The sequence below is a fragment of the Puma concolor genome, chromosome A1 (genome assembly GCF_028749965.1).
Source record: "Puma concolor isolate L17-30 chromosome A1, mPumCon1.1.hap2, whole genome shotgun sequence".
NCBI lineage: Eukaryota > Metazoa > Chordata > Mammalia > Carnivora > Felidae > Puma > Puma concolor.
In genome coordinates, this window is record NC_141667.1 from 81,333,715 (window position 1) to 81,349,905 (window position 16,191).

General features: G+C 35.9%; 1 long non-coding RNA gene across 2 annotated transcripts in view; it reads right to left on the minus strand.

Moving 5' to 3' along the window:
* Window positions 1-384: 384 nt before the first annotated feature.
* The window catches only part of LOC147584256 (uncharacterized), a 156,840-nt gene continuing 141,033 nt past the window's right edge, over window positions 385-16,191 (minus strand). For both annotated transcript variants that reach the window (XR_015245707.1, XR_015245717.1), the window contains exon 4: window positions 385-3,852. This is a non-coding gene — a long non-coding RNA (uncharacterized LOC147584256). The remainder of the gene's footprint in view (window positions 3,853-16,191) is intronic.

Below are 16,191 nucleotides of genomic sequence, written 5' to 3' on the forward strand. Positions count from 1 at the left end.
TTGAGCGTCAACTGCATTTCCAGTATCAAGCTATCTTAACTCTTCCAGGGAGTTATAAAATTCTCCAAAATTCACTCTTCCAGGGAATTATAAAATTCTTCTACTCAACCTCTCTATGCCCAAAACCCCAATTTAGTACTTAAACCATTTATTTATATCCTGTCTATAAGGTCATACAATTTTAACTTAGAATTTAAAATGCTACAATTTTCACATTCGATTATTACTTCTTTAAAATATGCTCTATCTCCATAGAGGTTTATAAAGCTATGTAAGTGCTCAACAGCCAGCAGAGTTAAGCGGACTTTCAAATACTTGTGACCAGGTATCTCAAATTATTATTTTTTTTAAGTAGGCTTTCAGCCCAACACGCAGAGCCTAGCACACAAAACTTGAACTTATGACCCTGAGATCAAGACCTGAGCTGAGATCAAGAGTCAAATATTTAACCAACTGAGGCACCCAGGTGCCCCAACTTCACAGTATTATTCCATTTCCAGCTGGATGCCTTTTCCTCCCATGAGAATGGGCCTGAGCAAAGCATTTTGGCTGTAAAATATCTAATTGGCTTTTTACTGAACCTGGAAGGAAAAGTTCTCCAATGGGGTGCCATCTTCAAATTCACCAGATTAAACTCAAACATTTGGAATTTTAAATTCTCTCTTCCCCTACAGTACCACCTTTTCATTAGGAGTAAATGAAACAATCAGTAGAAAGAGCACCTGGGCAACAGAGCAGCAATCTACACATCACTTCAATCCTTTAATGGCTCCCTTCTGGAAAAGATGTTGGAGAAGTTGGGATCCAAAGAGTCCCAATCAGTGCCATCCCTTTCCCCTGAGTTCTGAACCAATTGAGAAATAAGACAAACGTACCAGGCAAACTGCCGTCTACAATACCATCCTTGTCACTGGTAAAGGCTGAGTTGGAAAAGTTTGACTTCATGTGCAAAATTGACCAGGCCTAAAACCCCCCAGCCCTCCAGGGACAGACTACACAAAGCCAAGTTGGAGTCTACAAAGCAAAACATTTGCACAAGTCATTGTCTCTGTTCTTCCAGAATAGAGAAAGTTTAAAAAACAAACAAAAATCCAAATTCATTTAAGACTATTGATAGGTTAGCTTCTGACAACTGATAAATGTTGATCAGTATGGTTTCCTGCCAGCCAGATAATTCAAACAATCCCAATGGGAAAGAGGAAGGAGTACAGTTAAAGACCAAGCATACTTAGGGAAAATTCCTTCCTGGAGAAACCAACAAAGTAGTGCTCAATTCACAATAATCAATACAAAGGGAATTATGTCCTGGAAGGAAGATCCCTTGATTCTACAGCACCACACACAAGTTTTGCCACAGAAATTTACAAAGCAAGGATCAGAAAAGCAAAGGCCCCTGTCCCCAATCCTACCATCATCCCACACAGAATTGAACAAGGACCAGAGTGTTTTACTGCATGTGCAACATGCATTCACTTTCCAGGGGAAGGAACCCTACGCATTATCTCTCTTTCCCTATAGAGGGAGTACTTGAAAAATCTTTTGGAGTGCCAGCTGTTTACAGAAGTTGACTAAGGAAACCAAGCTGCCCACCACCTGTAGACCTGTCAGTAGAATTACAACCTCTACTGACAAAGCAAAGGAAACCACCAGTCCTATGGGATAGTAAGTTTAGGCGTAGCTTCTCCTGTTGCATGGCTCACTGTCCAAACTACCCAAACAGAGTTCACAGTGTCATGGCTTAAAAATTCCCCTTATCATAATCTCCCTTATTAAAATGTGAAAGAACATTATCAAGTTTTCTCACTATAATTTCCAGATATTCTGAAATAGAGTTGAGCTCATGTGAATGTTTAAAACACACTGATGGAACAGCATTTAATAGGAATGCTCCTTTCACAACAACTACAGGAAAGAAAGGTAAGGCTTTCTTATCCATAGTAATTAGTTTCTGACTTTATTACAAAAAAAAATTGTTGTACATATGTGAAGACACTTAATTGCAATTAATTGGGACATTCAACTCGGCTCTCAATGATTCAATTGACACCCTACAGGGAGGAAATGGGATAATATGAGAGCACTCAAAGGAAAGGAAACCAAGCTTGAAATGGACAAATCTTAAGTCCTTCATGACAATCTAGTCCCACAATGGTAAGTGAAAAAGCTGGCACCTCTTCAAATAAATCAAGTTCTAATATGTGCTCTAACATAGATGTTTCAAGAGACATTTCCCATTGGCTAATGGTGGACACTCATTGACTAACAATGAGGTATTATTATTCCATGGAAATATATTTTGATAGTATAATAACCTCTTCAATTAATTCTGCGGTCATTTATCACAGTGTAACAGCTGCCAAAGCAGGGTAACAGTTTACAGAAATGTAGACCTCATTCACTTTCACACAACAGTGAACTGTTTTGACTGTTACATAATCATAGTAATGCCATTCATACATCCTTTGAATTCCACCCACTTAATTATGCAAACCAGAAAACCACAGAGCAGGGTGGCTGAGAAATAAAGGTTCCACAAAAGGAAATTGAAAGCAACTTCCGATGACACTCTTCTACCCCTTATTTTGTTTTTACTTTACTCTTTTTTTTTTTTCATTTTACTTTCATCGTCAGACATTTTCCTCCACTTTTTCTCCCTCTTCACTATTCACTTTGTCAAGGACTCCAGAAGTATGACTTGTGTCACATGGTAAATTAATAAGAAAAAGTGGATAGTGTCAACATCCTTTTCACTACCAAAAAAGAAAAAAGAAAAAAAGGCCTATAAGAGGGAACATGTAGAATTTTCACCAAAAGGGAAGATACAGTTAAGTCTCAGAGCAGGAGGCAGAAAGACACTGGGTGCATGGATCAGCCCCTTCACTTTTACCAAGACTCTGCAATTCTCCCAGCAGAGCTAAAGAGAATGGGGAAAGCCAGGAAAAAATGGCCAGGCCTAACAGTGCATAAACCGGCCCCAGTCCTGTTGCATAAGAAGCAAATATTGTGTCAACATTTTAGCAGTCTTTCCTTACTTAAACAAAACCAGGACCCAAAAGTACTCTGAGGCTCAACCTACCTCTGCGCTGGGGACAGGGCAGTGCTTCTGAGGGAATAATGGCACACCATAAAGGATTTTTGAAAATTCTGGGTATGTAGACAAAAATGCCAAAACAATAAGTATTTACTTTCTCATATCTTTGAAAAATGAGCGCTTAATATCTGAGTTCATCTGACTTAACAACATAAATATAATTCTTAAGTGTGAGTAAAGTTTATATTCCCCATTTCAAAGATAATCATTAGTACTCAAGTTGTTAAATGCTTCCTGGTGTCATAAGAATTATGTACTCCGTGATCTGTTCTGAGATTTAACTGAAAACTATTAAAAAGTCTCCTATGGTTTCTAATCATAAATTTATCAGTCATACCAAAGGATAAATAAAAACAATAGCCTACACAATGCCTATAGCATCATTTCATGGCATACAAGTGTTGACAGGCAAGTTGATCAATCTTAATTCAGTGAAATCCAACTATGAAATGGCTTTATTGTCTTAAATAACCACCCTCTTGAATCTCCCTTTCCCACCCCTTAAAATAACCTAAGCCAGAATCTGTAAGGTTCTGATTCTACTCAAATTTAAGACTTCAGTTTCACTGAATACACTCCCCTGTCCTAACTCAGACTCCTTGTACCTCTCCTTCCTGCCTCCTTTTTCCAGTTCTAGCTTTTTTTCTTTGTTGAAGCAGTATGTAGAGCTGAGAAAAACGCCAAAAACATTGTTACCTACCTTGTGCAGTTGTACTCCTCTCTCAACCAGAACGTACTCTCTACAGTGGATGTTGAAACTCCTGTTTTAGTAAGGAGAGCACAGGTGAATTCTATTGTGTATCTCTTTGATGATACCTCCCCACTGCACAGCCTTCTGAAGCGGAGCATCTACTCTGTTCAGGGCTTCCAATCCTGCCTCAAATGTCATCACTATTCATGAAGCACATGTGCTTCCTTTGCATCAGTAGGTTTATGTAAAATCCCACCTCCTCGTGCCCTAAACAGTGCAAACATGAGCTCCTCCCCAGCTGCTCCCTATCTCCTTGTAGATGTCCTCAGCTTGCCCACCACTGCTTACAAAATTGTAAGAGTAGATCTGCAAATCTGCCATAGGAACAGACATCTAGTTTAAGATTGAGATACCAATGTTATCCTCTTCCAGGCACTGTGAGGTATTCTCTTTGACCCCATTTTTCTTAGTTTGTGAGGAGGTTTCTTAGTTTCTTGGCTATGAGGAGAGAAAAGCCACAGCACTCCTTGCTAGGTCAAGAACTCAAAACCATAGTGACTATCCTTAAAGCCCTTAACTTTTGCTGATATCTCCTGGGGGTGATGACTGGAGTAGCAGAGCCAATTCCACTGTCTCCTTTCACAGGATTTTTTGAATTGAGATATAATTGGCATTGACTAATTAACAATTAGTTTCAGGTGTACTACATAATGATTCGATACTCGTATATATTGTGAAATGATCACCACAATAAGTCTAGTTAATATTTACCGTTGCAGTTTAAAAGCATTTTTTCCTTAAAATGAGAACTTTTAAGATCAATTCTGTTAGCAATTTTCAAATATGCATTAACTGTAGTTGCCATGTTGTACATTATATCTCCATAACATTTATTTTAAAACTGGAAATTTCTATCTTTTGAAGGCTTTCATCCATTTAACTTTTGAACAATGAGGGGGTCGGGGGCAGTGACCCCTGCACAGTCAAAAACCAAATACAGCTTCTGAATCCCCCAAAACTTAACTACTAATAGCCTACCATTAATCAGAAGCCTTACCGATAAAATACACAGTCGATTAAAACATATTTTGTAAGTTATGTTTATTACATGCTGTATTCTTGCAAAAAAGTGAGATAGAGAAAAGAAAATAAGAAAATCATAAGGAAGAGAAAATACATTTACAGTGCTATATACAGTATAGAATATTTATTGAGAAAAGCCTATGATAAGTTGGGCTGCATATTTCAAATCCATGCTGTTCAAGTGTCAACTGTGTATGTTTGCAACTGTGTTTTGTCACTTGGTATTGTATGATAACTTTTCATGTTTTTAGTGATTCTTTTTTTTTAATGTTTATTTTTGAGAGACAGAGAGAGAAAGAGAAAGCATGAGTGGGGGAGGGGCAGAGAGAGGGAGACAGAGGATCTGAACTGGGCTCCTCACTGACAGCAGTGAAGCCAGTGTGGGACTCGAAGTCACAAACCGCAAGACCATGACCTGAACTGAGGTCTGATGCTTAACCGACTAAGCCACCTAGGCACCCCTTTGTTTAGTGATTCTTACTCAACATTGTTTGACAAGGCTGCATAGTACTATGACTAATAAGATAATTTATTTTACTGTAATACAACTTAGGTATGTGTAATATAATTTTCCCCACTTTTTACTATTATGAATACATAGTAGTAAATATCCTCATAATAACTATTTGGACACATCTCTGGTCATTTTATGTTACCAAATAATTTTTGCTACCTTGAATCTACCAAAAAGGTATGAATTTGGGGGGCTTTTAAGTATATTATGGCAAACTACGTTAGAGGGTTGCATACTCAAAAATACTGGAAATTGTCACTTTTTAAAAATATCTTAGGTGACTGGGTGGCTCAGTGGGTTAAGCATCTGACTCTTGATTTCTGCCCAGGTCATGATCTCATGGTTTGTGAGAGTGAGCCCTGCATCAGGCTCTGCACTGACAACACGGAGCCTACTTTGAATTATCTCTCTCCTCCCTCTGTCTCTCTCTCTCTCCCCGCAAAAAAATAAAAAAATAAAACATAAAAAATAAATAAATAAATGAATAAATAAATAAATAAATCTTGGGCAACTCATAATTCTGTCAAATTATTCTCATAGGTAAAACTACTTTTATTAAGAAGTAACATGTGTTATATACTGCTCATATAAGATCACCTTTAGCTATCTTTTCAGTATTTGTATAGAAAGATATCTGAATAAAAAAAGAAAGAAAGATATCTGAATAGTGTTTATCACATTTTGATGATGATTGTTTCTAGGTAGACATTCAAGTGATTTTTTGCTCTCCTATTTATCTTGTTCTTATTTCCCTTCTAAATTATCTATTAAGAACATGTCGCAGATATTTATTGACAATAACCACTAGTATTTTATGCACTTTTGTTTGCAAAGATTATTACCAGTTTTTAAAATATTTCAGTGAAAATATCCCCACCATATGAAATCAGAGGTTAAAATATATTGGCAATAATTACAGTAATCAAAGTAGTAATAGGAGTACATACCCTGGCATTATTAAATAGCATTCACCTAAAAGCATCAACTCGTTTTAATGTTTGTTATGACCAAATTGTCAGCTTCTGAGTACAGATTTCCCATAAGTACAAAATTTATCCACATATAAAAAGCTGGTCCAACTCCCCTCAACAAGACAAAATAAAAACAGCTGAATTAATTGAAACAATGATTTAATAAGGAAAGGAGTGTTTATATAAGTGAAACAAATATCTCTTGGCCCTTTATCCTTTGAATAACTGAGCCAATTTCAACTGGCTTCCTCACCATTTGGCATTTATATTTAGATTACTGTCAAAACATGGTGCATTCTGAAGCAGTGCTATATATCGGTGCCATCTGTCAAGCAGCACAGTCATATCAAATGTTTGGTTTCCAACTTCTTCTTGAACACCCTTATTTCTCCATAACATATGCATCAAAAAGACAGTCTAGTGGTTGGAGATACCAAGATAATTAATAGCTCTTCTTTTTAATTAATGAACCAATTAAAGTTCCTGTTTACCAGCAACAGAACTTAATTCTAGCTAAATTAAGCAAAATATATGTTATTATACTGAAACAAAAACTATGTTACTACAAGCATTTCATGGATAGGGCCACTTCATTGATCAATAGGACACTCACTGGGGGCTAAGTCTTGAAGACCAGATATGACTGGTCAGAACCCAGGGAGCCACAAGAAACAGGAAAAGAGAGGATACTGGAACACCCTGGTCCAGGATGATGCAGACATTGCTGTTGAGATCAGTCATTTCTGACCATTTCCTCAAACACTCTCTCAAGACTTAAAGAGCCTAGAGAGACAGTGTCCTATGGGCCAACCTTAGGTCATCTGTTTGCTCTTTGGCTACCAGGATGAGAGTCTGGCACCTAGAAGCCACATTAGAAGAGGGGTAATCACCAAAAGAAAATGAGGACACAATTAAAAATACAAATAGCTGTTGGGCAACTACAAATAGCAAATGTTCACTGTACTTGACTGAATTTAGTGCTTATCATGCCTTCTTCCCTTGCCTCATACTGAAACTCCAAGACTAGCTTTTCTCAAACTGAAGACTGCAACACATTAATGAGTCATGAAGTCAGTTTAGTGGATCTTATCCATCTATTTAAAAGCAAAATTGAATGGAGCAGGAATATCAGAGCACATTGCAAATAGGAAGCTTGTGAAACTTCTGTTTCTTTTATATATGTGGGGTCTATGTTTGTTTTTGTGCATGTGTGTGAAAGTAAGTCATGATCATAAACATTTGAGAAAACTGTGTCCTAGTCCTTACCAGCCAACAGTTTGTTATATGCATTCCCTAACCTAGACTATTGCAGTTGAGAAGGGCAAAATCCAATCACATGTAACTGGTACAATAAGGCTTCCATGATGAATCACTGCACAGTAAACAGCTTAATGTTATAAAGTGAAATCATTTATACCATCACATGTGGTTGTTACATTTTATTTATGACACACAATCTGTACAACCATTTATTTAATCACAAGTGTTTACCATCTTGTCTAGAAATTTACTGGTGCCACAAATAAAAAAAAATCCCAATATGGTAAGTTTTCATCATGAATATTTTTATATCATTGTAATTTTATTAGCTCAGGTTGAGTCAGTCAACTCTCGTTTCTTCCATGAGATTTTCTCCAATTACTATAATCCACCCTAATTGATCTCCTTTTACTGAACTCCTTTGTCACTTAACTCCTAATAGTTCATCACATAACTGTAATACCTCACCCAAATGAAACATACCTCAAAACTAGGTACGGATAAAAGATATATGAGTAAACCAAAGAGAAATCACAAGTCCCATATATTCATAGGAAAATTCTCTAGAATCTTGTCTGAAACTCATTTTTTCTGCTTTATAGATAATCCTAATAAGTATACTACCTTGCTCACGGGAGACAAACAATAAATAATGGTCAAGTAAGTGAATGGATGAAAGAAATAAAGGGAGCAGGGGAGACAGGAGAAAGAGGAAAAAAGAAAGAAAGAGAGAGAGGAAAGAAAAATTCCCAAGTCCAGACAAATTAGAAGAAGAAGCAAAATGCAAGAGAGGGAAATAGGAGGGAGGCAAGTAGGAAGATACGGCATCATTACAAAGTGGATATCAATGACAAGTTTGCACATACACACACATGAATTTAAGAACACAAAATTATAATAGTTTGGGGTAATTTAGATATAATCAAACAGAAAAAAATATTTCAGTGGAATCTGAGTGTATTATCCAAAGAGCAAATTCTCATAATGAGGACTTTTAATCTTCAAAGAGATCGCTTCAAAGAGATTAAAATGTGTGCAGGCAGATTTGAATACCAGGTTAAGTAAGAACGTCCTCCTGTAGGAGCGAAGTGCAGAAACTTCCAAGATAATTTTGGAAGATGATATTAGGAATGTGGTTCAGTCTAAATTTGTCTTTCTTTGCATGGGGGAAGCAGTGAGTTTACCTAAACAGTTTATTGAGAGAGTCCCATGATTGTTCACTGAAGGGTAAAAGAAAGAGCAGAAAATCAATTAATTGTGGTGCTTCAAGGAGTTTAATTAGGCAACAAAATATCCAGAGGTTTGGAAAGGAGAGAAAGTGAAGCCATGGGAACCAGGCTGTGGTAGGTGTAGGTAGTAAGAGCTTCGAAAACAGTAATGAAAAAGAAAGGAAGATGCAAAATATATAACAGAATAGAAGAGAATAATAAATAATAGAATAATAAATAATAGAAATAAATAACAGAATAATATCCTATTAAAAGCAAGAAGTGGTGATATTTTAGAAGATTTAATATCCAAGAGGCTAAAAGTGAAATATTTTGTTAATTTTTGTCTACCTGGAAAACAGTGTTCCAAAACACTCTTTCTCTAAACATTCTTTGTAGCTGAATTTTACCACTAACATGCCATCAAATTCAACTTCATCTCGATGTCTTTATTATAAGCAGTTTGAGGGCAATGAACAAACACCTTATACTTGTTACCTGAGATGTTTCAGAAATTATCTAAAACAATTTCCTAAGAGTATGAACTTCATGCATTAGAAATGTACAAATGGATAAATGTTTCATATGATGATTGGATATATTTTAAATATTATCCTTCATTTGATAAACTAATATAAATTAAAATATCAAAAGCAAGGACAATTCTGTAAATAACATAGAGATTTTGTGACACTAAGCATTTTACAGAAAAGAACAAGTCTTGTTACTGAACCAAGGTCTCTGCTGTAAATATGTACCCATATAAAATGTGGACTCGCTTAGAAATAAATCCTGGAAGTTTGAGAGATTCAGATGCAAATGTTCATCCTGCCTATCAAGGAGCCATCTGACTTATTAACCATATTTTAACAGAGAACAATGGTTTACACGACACCTACAGCTCATTTTCATGAAAAATGTGTGCAGAGTGTTTCATTCATATGACTAATATATGCATCCATCTGGGCCAAGATCCTTACAAAGACCACTCAATATAAGTTTAAAATTGACAAAGAATAAAGAATATATATGTGAACATAAGAGGAGAAAAAAAACTTTTCCTCTGGATTGATTTATGTGTATATATATCTCTCACACAACTTTGTTCTTTAAAAAATATAGTTTTATTAAACTCTGTTTCATCTTAAAGTGACTATTTCATTTTATACTAAGGTTTATTTAGCTAAAATTTAAAACATTATATTAAGAAATATTTGTAGACTCTGAGTTCCTCAAATAGTGAAGATTTTAAATCTTCTTCAAATCGTATGGAAACTATATTCTAGCCTAAAACATATCAAGTTATATATACCTAAGAACAGGATTAAAATACCTGGTGTTTACTTTTTTTGTAACAAATTGTATGTGGATTTCTAAAATGAACATATTTCAATACATGCTTTCTAAAACTGTAGCAATCAGGTCAAGGAAAACTGAGCCTGTAAAAATCAGTGAAACTTTTCCCTCATATCACAATCTCTTTTATCAACCAATAATAGTTTCTAGGGCTGCACTGGAAGAATGAATTCTGACAGCTCTTTTTGTATGCTGTCAGTGTCTCTTAGAAATAATAACTTGTAGACAAATGGATTTAAACCAACAAAATATTGAAAACATGATACTGTATAAACAGATCAACATATTTTTTCAATACTCAAGAAGTACACTTTCTTCTTAGATGCCCTCAAAAGAAAAAAAAATCTCAGATGTTTGAGCACATGGAACTACTAAAATTCACAAAAATATAAAATATATTTTTATGAAAATATATAAAATTGTTTCTGATATTATTTCATTTATAAAATCCATGAGCATGTTTTCCACAAGATCCTCTCACTAAGCATGAAATCATGCAAAATATTTTGTCAGAAAAGTGAGAAAATGCTAATCTAGTGACAGCAACAATCACCAAGGGGACAAGTAGCCAAAATTATGCCTCCAGGGGGCAGTGCAAAAGAATCAAAATTGGCACATTTCACAGCAAGAAGACAACCTTTATTAAACCAATTCTATTCTGCTTTACCTCAATAATCAAATCAGAAGACAATATTAATTAACAGTTGAATTATTATAAACTGAACACATCAGAACTTTGCTACCCAGTGCTGCTCAATTTTTGTCACATCATGGCACACAGAGAAAATGATGCTATTTATACAGCAGAGGGAGGTAACCCAATGAGATAACTGACTCCACAATTGCAATCACCGTAGGCTGCCCCAGGGCTGAGGAAACAAGTGCATTGGTCTATCCATAATAAATTCTCAAACACAGAGATTAGAAATTTTTGTGTCAACCTAATAAAAATGGAATCCCAAATTGACACATATTAACTTCCACATGCCAAACAAAATTAATAAATATTCATTGAATGTCTTCTATGTGCAAGTCTCTATGTTTAATGATGAAACCAAATTATATCTCAGTAAAGCTAGAAAAAAAATGAAACAGCAGGCAGATTTGAATACTAGGCTAAGTACGAACATCCTCTTGTAGGAGTGAAGTGCAGAAACTCCTGAGATAATTTTGGAAGATGATATTAGGAATGTGGTTCAGTCTAAGTTTGTTTTTCTTTGCATGGGGGAAGCAGTGAGTTTACCTAAACAGTTTATTGAGGGAGTCCCATGATTGTTCACTAAAGGGTAAAAGAAAGAGCAGAAAATCAATTAATTGTGGTGCTTCAAGGAGTTTAATTAGGCAACAAAATATCCAGAGGTTTGGAAAGGAGAGAAAGTGAAGCCATGGGAACCAGGCTGTGGTAGGTGTAGGTAGTAAGAGCTTCGAAAACAGTAATGAAAAAGAAAGGAAGATGCAAAATATGTAACAAGGGACAGAATAATACAGCTTTATTGCTAATTAGGTATAGTTATGGTCATACATAGGAAGTACAAAGAAAAATTTAAGATGTGTATAGGTTTCTGATCAAGGGCTTAAAAAATTTGTGACAAAATTATTAAAGTGAATTTGAAAAATAAATGACAAATTAGATTTTAGACATTTTAGTTTAGGTGACAGGATATTTGAGAGTTAGCCAAATATGCTGATCTAAAAGTTGAGACAGAGATCCTATTTGCCATCATAAATATGAATGAGAGCTCCAAGAGAAACAATGTTTAAAGAGTCAAATTATACAAAGCTCTAATAACCGTATTATTAAAATGAAAAAATATATATTTAATAAATTCGGTTTAGTAGAACCAAATTTCCAAACTCATTAAATATTTAATATAACAATCTAGGAAATCATACAACCTAAACAGATTTCTTTCAACATTTATTTTGAGAGAGAGAGCACGTGCACAGGCACACACACAAAGAAACGAGGGGCAGAGACACAGGAAGAGAGAATCCCAAGTAGGCTCCTTGCTGTTAGCACAGAGTCTGACAGAGGGTTCCATCTCACAAACATTGAAATCATAACCTGAGCTGAAATCAAGAGTTGGACAGTTGACCAACAGAGCCACCAGGTGTCCCTAAAACAGATTTTTTTAAATAAATAGAGGCATCCCTCATCAATATTAGCCTCAATTAAAAATGAGTAGAAGATGAGGGGTGTCTGGGTGGCTCAGTAAGTTAAGTGTTCAACTTTGGCTCAGGTCATGATCTCACAGTTCGTGAGTTCAATCAAGCCCCACATTGGGCTTTGTACTGACAGCTCGGAACCTGGAGCCTGCTTTAGATTCTGTGTTTCCCTCTCTCTCTAAACCTTCCCTGCTAACGTTCTCGCTCTTGCTCTCGCTCTCTCTCGCACACGCGCGCTCTCTCTCTGTGCCTCTCAAATATAAATAATAAACATTAGAAAAAAGTTTTGAAAATCAGTACATGATGCAATAGTGCCATGTTTGACTTTTATATTAGGTTACAAGTTCCATAACAAGCTAATTAAATGGTGTCATAATGCAACCATTGTTGCTGAACCCAGTTCATTCTAGATACAGAAAGGATAATTCTATCTTCTCAAGTTGCTTTTCTGAAACCTTAGATATACCACTTTTGACAGAGGTTATATGTGTTAAAGAGTCATAAGGGAAGGTGACACAGAAGTGGAAACTATTGGAGGGTAGGCAAATTTACTAAAATCATTCATTTCTGACTGTTCAGAGTAAGGTAGCCACGCATTTTATTTAATTCCGTGGCCTGTCAAAATAAATGTTATTCTACTTCCTGAGTAATACAGAGACCTTTGCATTATTCAGAAGTTTTTATTTTTTCTTTGATTTTAAGTATTATGTTTGTCTTTAAATTTTTTATTTTTTTTTAAATTTTTTTTCAACGTTTTTTATTTATTTTTGGGACAGAGAGAGACAGAGCATGAACGGGGGAGGGGCAGAGAGAGAGGGAGACACAGAATCGGAAACAGGCTCCAGGCTCTGAGCCATCAGCCCAGAGCCTGACGCGGGGCTCGAACTCCCGGACCGCGAGATGGTGACCTGGCTGAAGTCGGACGCTTAACCGACTGCGCCACCCAGGCGCCCCTTGTCTTTAAATTTTTTAAATGTGTTTTTTTATAGTGTGGTCAAGCGTTCAGGGTTCAGTATTTGAGGAATGACATTCTTTCTTTATAGATTTTGTTTGTTTGTTTGTTTAGCTCACATCATGTGTGTCTAGGAAGTCTTTGTAAAAGTACACTGACACCATCATTGCTTGTTTAGTTCTGACTCACATCTCTTTCTGAAAATTACCCATTGGAGACATAAGCCAAAAAGGTTATAATATCTGAGCAATTTCAATGCTTAAATTAGAAAATTTAAAAAAATCAGTTAACAACATGAACATGCTGGATAACTAATGTGTTAGGGTTGGAGTGGTGGAAATTTTAAATCTCCTTGTAAATCACTTTTCCAAAAAATGTAATAATAACCATATAAAGAATTTAGTGCAATATATTTGAATTTCTAGTATCTTAAGATAAAAGGGTGAGGGAAAAAATTTATTTGTTGAACAAAAATGATAAAAATGTTTCAATATCTGACTTCTCACAACAATAGTGCACAAATGAATGAAAAAAATTTCTCCTGAAACATACCTTCCTTAAAATTGAATTATATTCAAGGCACCCTCTTGTTATCCCATAGCTAACCAGTTTGCATGAAAATGATGCACAAATAAAAGATCTATAATTACTATGATAATTTATAATCTCGAACATTAGGCTCATTATGAAAATTAAAGCTATTTTAAATAAAATCATTTTATAACTCATCTTTTTAATTATCAAAGGAACATTCTGATAAATAGAACAGTATAAAAATTCCAATTTATCATCTTACTCCAAACACAAAGTGTTTTTCTTTATGTCTGAAAATAAAGCCAATTTGCATTCACATCTCATAAATCATTTTCACACAATATATATCATCATTTATTCATCTTTAGTACAAACAACAGTTAAAATACTAGCTGAGCAAAGTACCATTTTCTGAAAAAAAAAAAAAAGTCCAAATTCAGTCTATGGTAGAATTTATATTAATCTTTAATCAGAACTTAGCCTTTCTGGCACCTTGCAATTCGAATTTAAGAAGTTAAGATAAAAAATATCCAACACTGACTTCAAAAACACTCACCATTGCAATCACTCATCTTTATCCTCTTGAGCAAATGCACCATTCCAGATCTAATTCTCTGGAAACCTGTGAGAAGCAACTAAATATGTTATTATCTGTCCTGGGACTATTTATCTATCAGGCTTCTTTCATTAGAGGTAAGGCTATGGTAGCATTTCGCCAATGCAATGGTAATTGTATTTATGAGGAATGCCCGGTCTGCTCTGTCAGGGAAAAAAATAATATGGGAGACTTGAAAATTTAAACAAGTAACTCCTTATTTTCTCCTCCCAGTTGATCGTCCCAGACACCAACGTGTCTACAGTAACATGGAGGTGAAGATCATGCATTCTCTTTCTTCTTTACCCTCAAATTCTTTGAAGTGAAGTTTCTCCGTTTTTCTCAATAAATCTGTACCTTTTTATGGCAGCCAGACTCTTCTCTATGGGCCAAAAGGAAGCTGTATTTGACACAAAGGAAAGTACTTGTGGCTTCCCCTTCCCTCTGTCCCTAGCTGTACTCTGTAGACACACAGGTGCCAACATGTTCAAACATCAAGGATTCAAAGTTACTATGAACAGGAAATGAGAAAAATCTAATCTCCTGTCCAGCCCACACCCTTCTCAGAAATCCTAAGTTTACTCTACCTACCAAAACAAAGAGGAATCAGATACCAAAGGGCCTTACTGTTAGACATAAAGACTAACTGTTTCATAGTAGGGACGAATATTTAAGCTGAAGAGTGAAAAGCAATGTGTCTGAGGTCACCAAAGTTCCTGTCCAGGGTTATCTTGACTCACTGTCACTATGCTGGAATCCTTAACCAAGTAAATTCTTTCTGGGGCAGTGTTCTGCCCACACCCAGCTGGAAGATGCAACCTGCCACATTCTTTTTCAGTTTGGGCCTTAGCTCCCCCATTCTTGTTCCGGCTCTGGGCTCTTTCTAAGGCTCCTTCTCAGTTTAGTTATTTCTCCTCAGAGACACCTTGCCAGACCAGCCTAATTAAAAGTGCCCCCCTCTCTCCCTCCTAGCGTACAGTTATTACAATAGAAAGTTATCTTATTTACTTATTTGTTTACCCAGTTATTGTCTCTTTTCTCCACTAGAATATAAGTTCTATGAGGCAAAGACCATAATTGTTCTCTTTACCACGCTATGTGGAATAGAATCAGGAATGGCAAAAACAAAGAAAAATGAGCCACAAAAACGAATTTCTACCCATCATGAACCCAATTTGTAATGGGAGAAACAACTACTTGAGTAAATAAGCCTTTAAGATGACGGAATTGGATAAAAATGAGTAAAAAAAATGCATACATCATGTGAAGGAAGGGAAAAAGTAAATAATGACAAAGCCAAAGGTTTATTTGAGTAGGTGGAATTTTTTTCAGCTGGGATAGGGCTTGACTTTTAACAAAGTTTCCAAAGGAGAACATTTTCCAGGAAAGGGAACATCTCGACCAAAACTTTACAAAAGTCAGGTGTTACATTTGGGAAATAGATGGCTGGAGCATGGGACATGGAGAGAATCGAGGTTATACACAGAAAAGGATAAGGACATTTCCAACCTCTTGACCATGTTCTTCATTCCAGTTCACTGAGCCATTCCCTTCAGTTTCACTTCCTCACTGGCACAAACATCAAGGCATCACTTCAGGCCCCCTCTCTCAAAGAATCTCACACTAAGTTTTCTATTTTGCCTGCACTTTGAAATCAAAATTTTAATCCAACCATATGTCTACTCTTTTTCAAACGTGAGATGGCAAGAATCAGTACCCAAGCAGATCTGTGCCCCTAAGTATTCCATGCTTCTTGGTATGCCTTTTCAT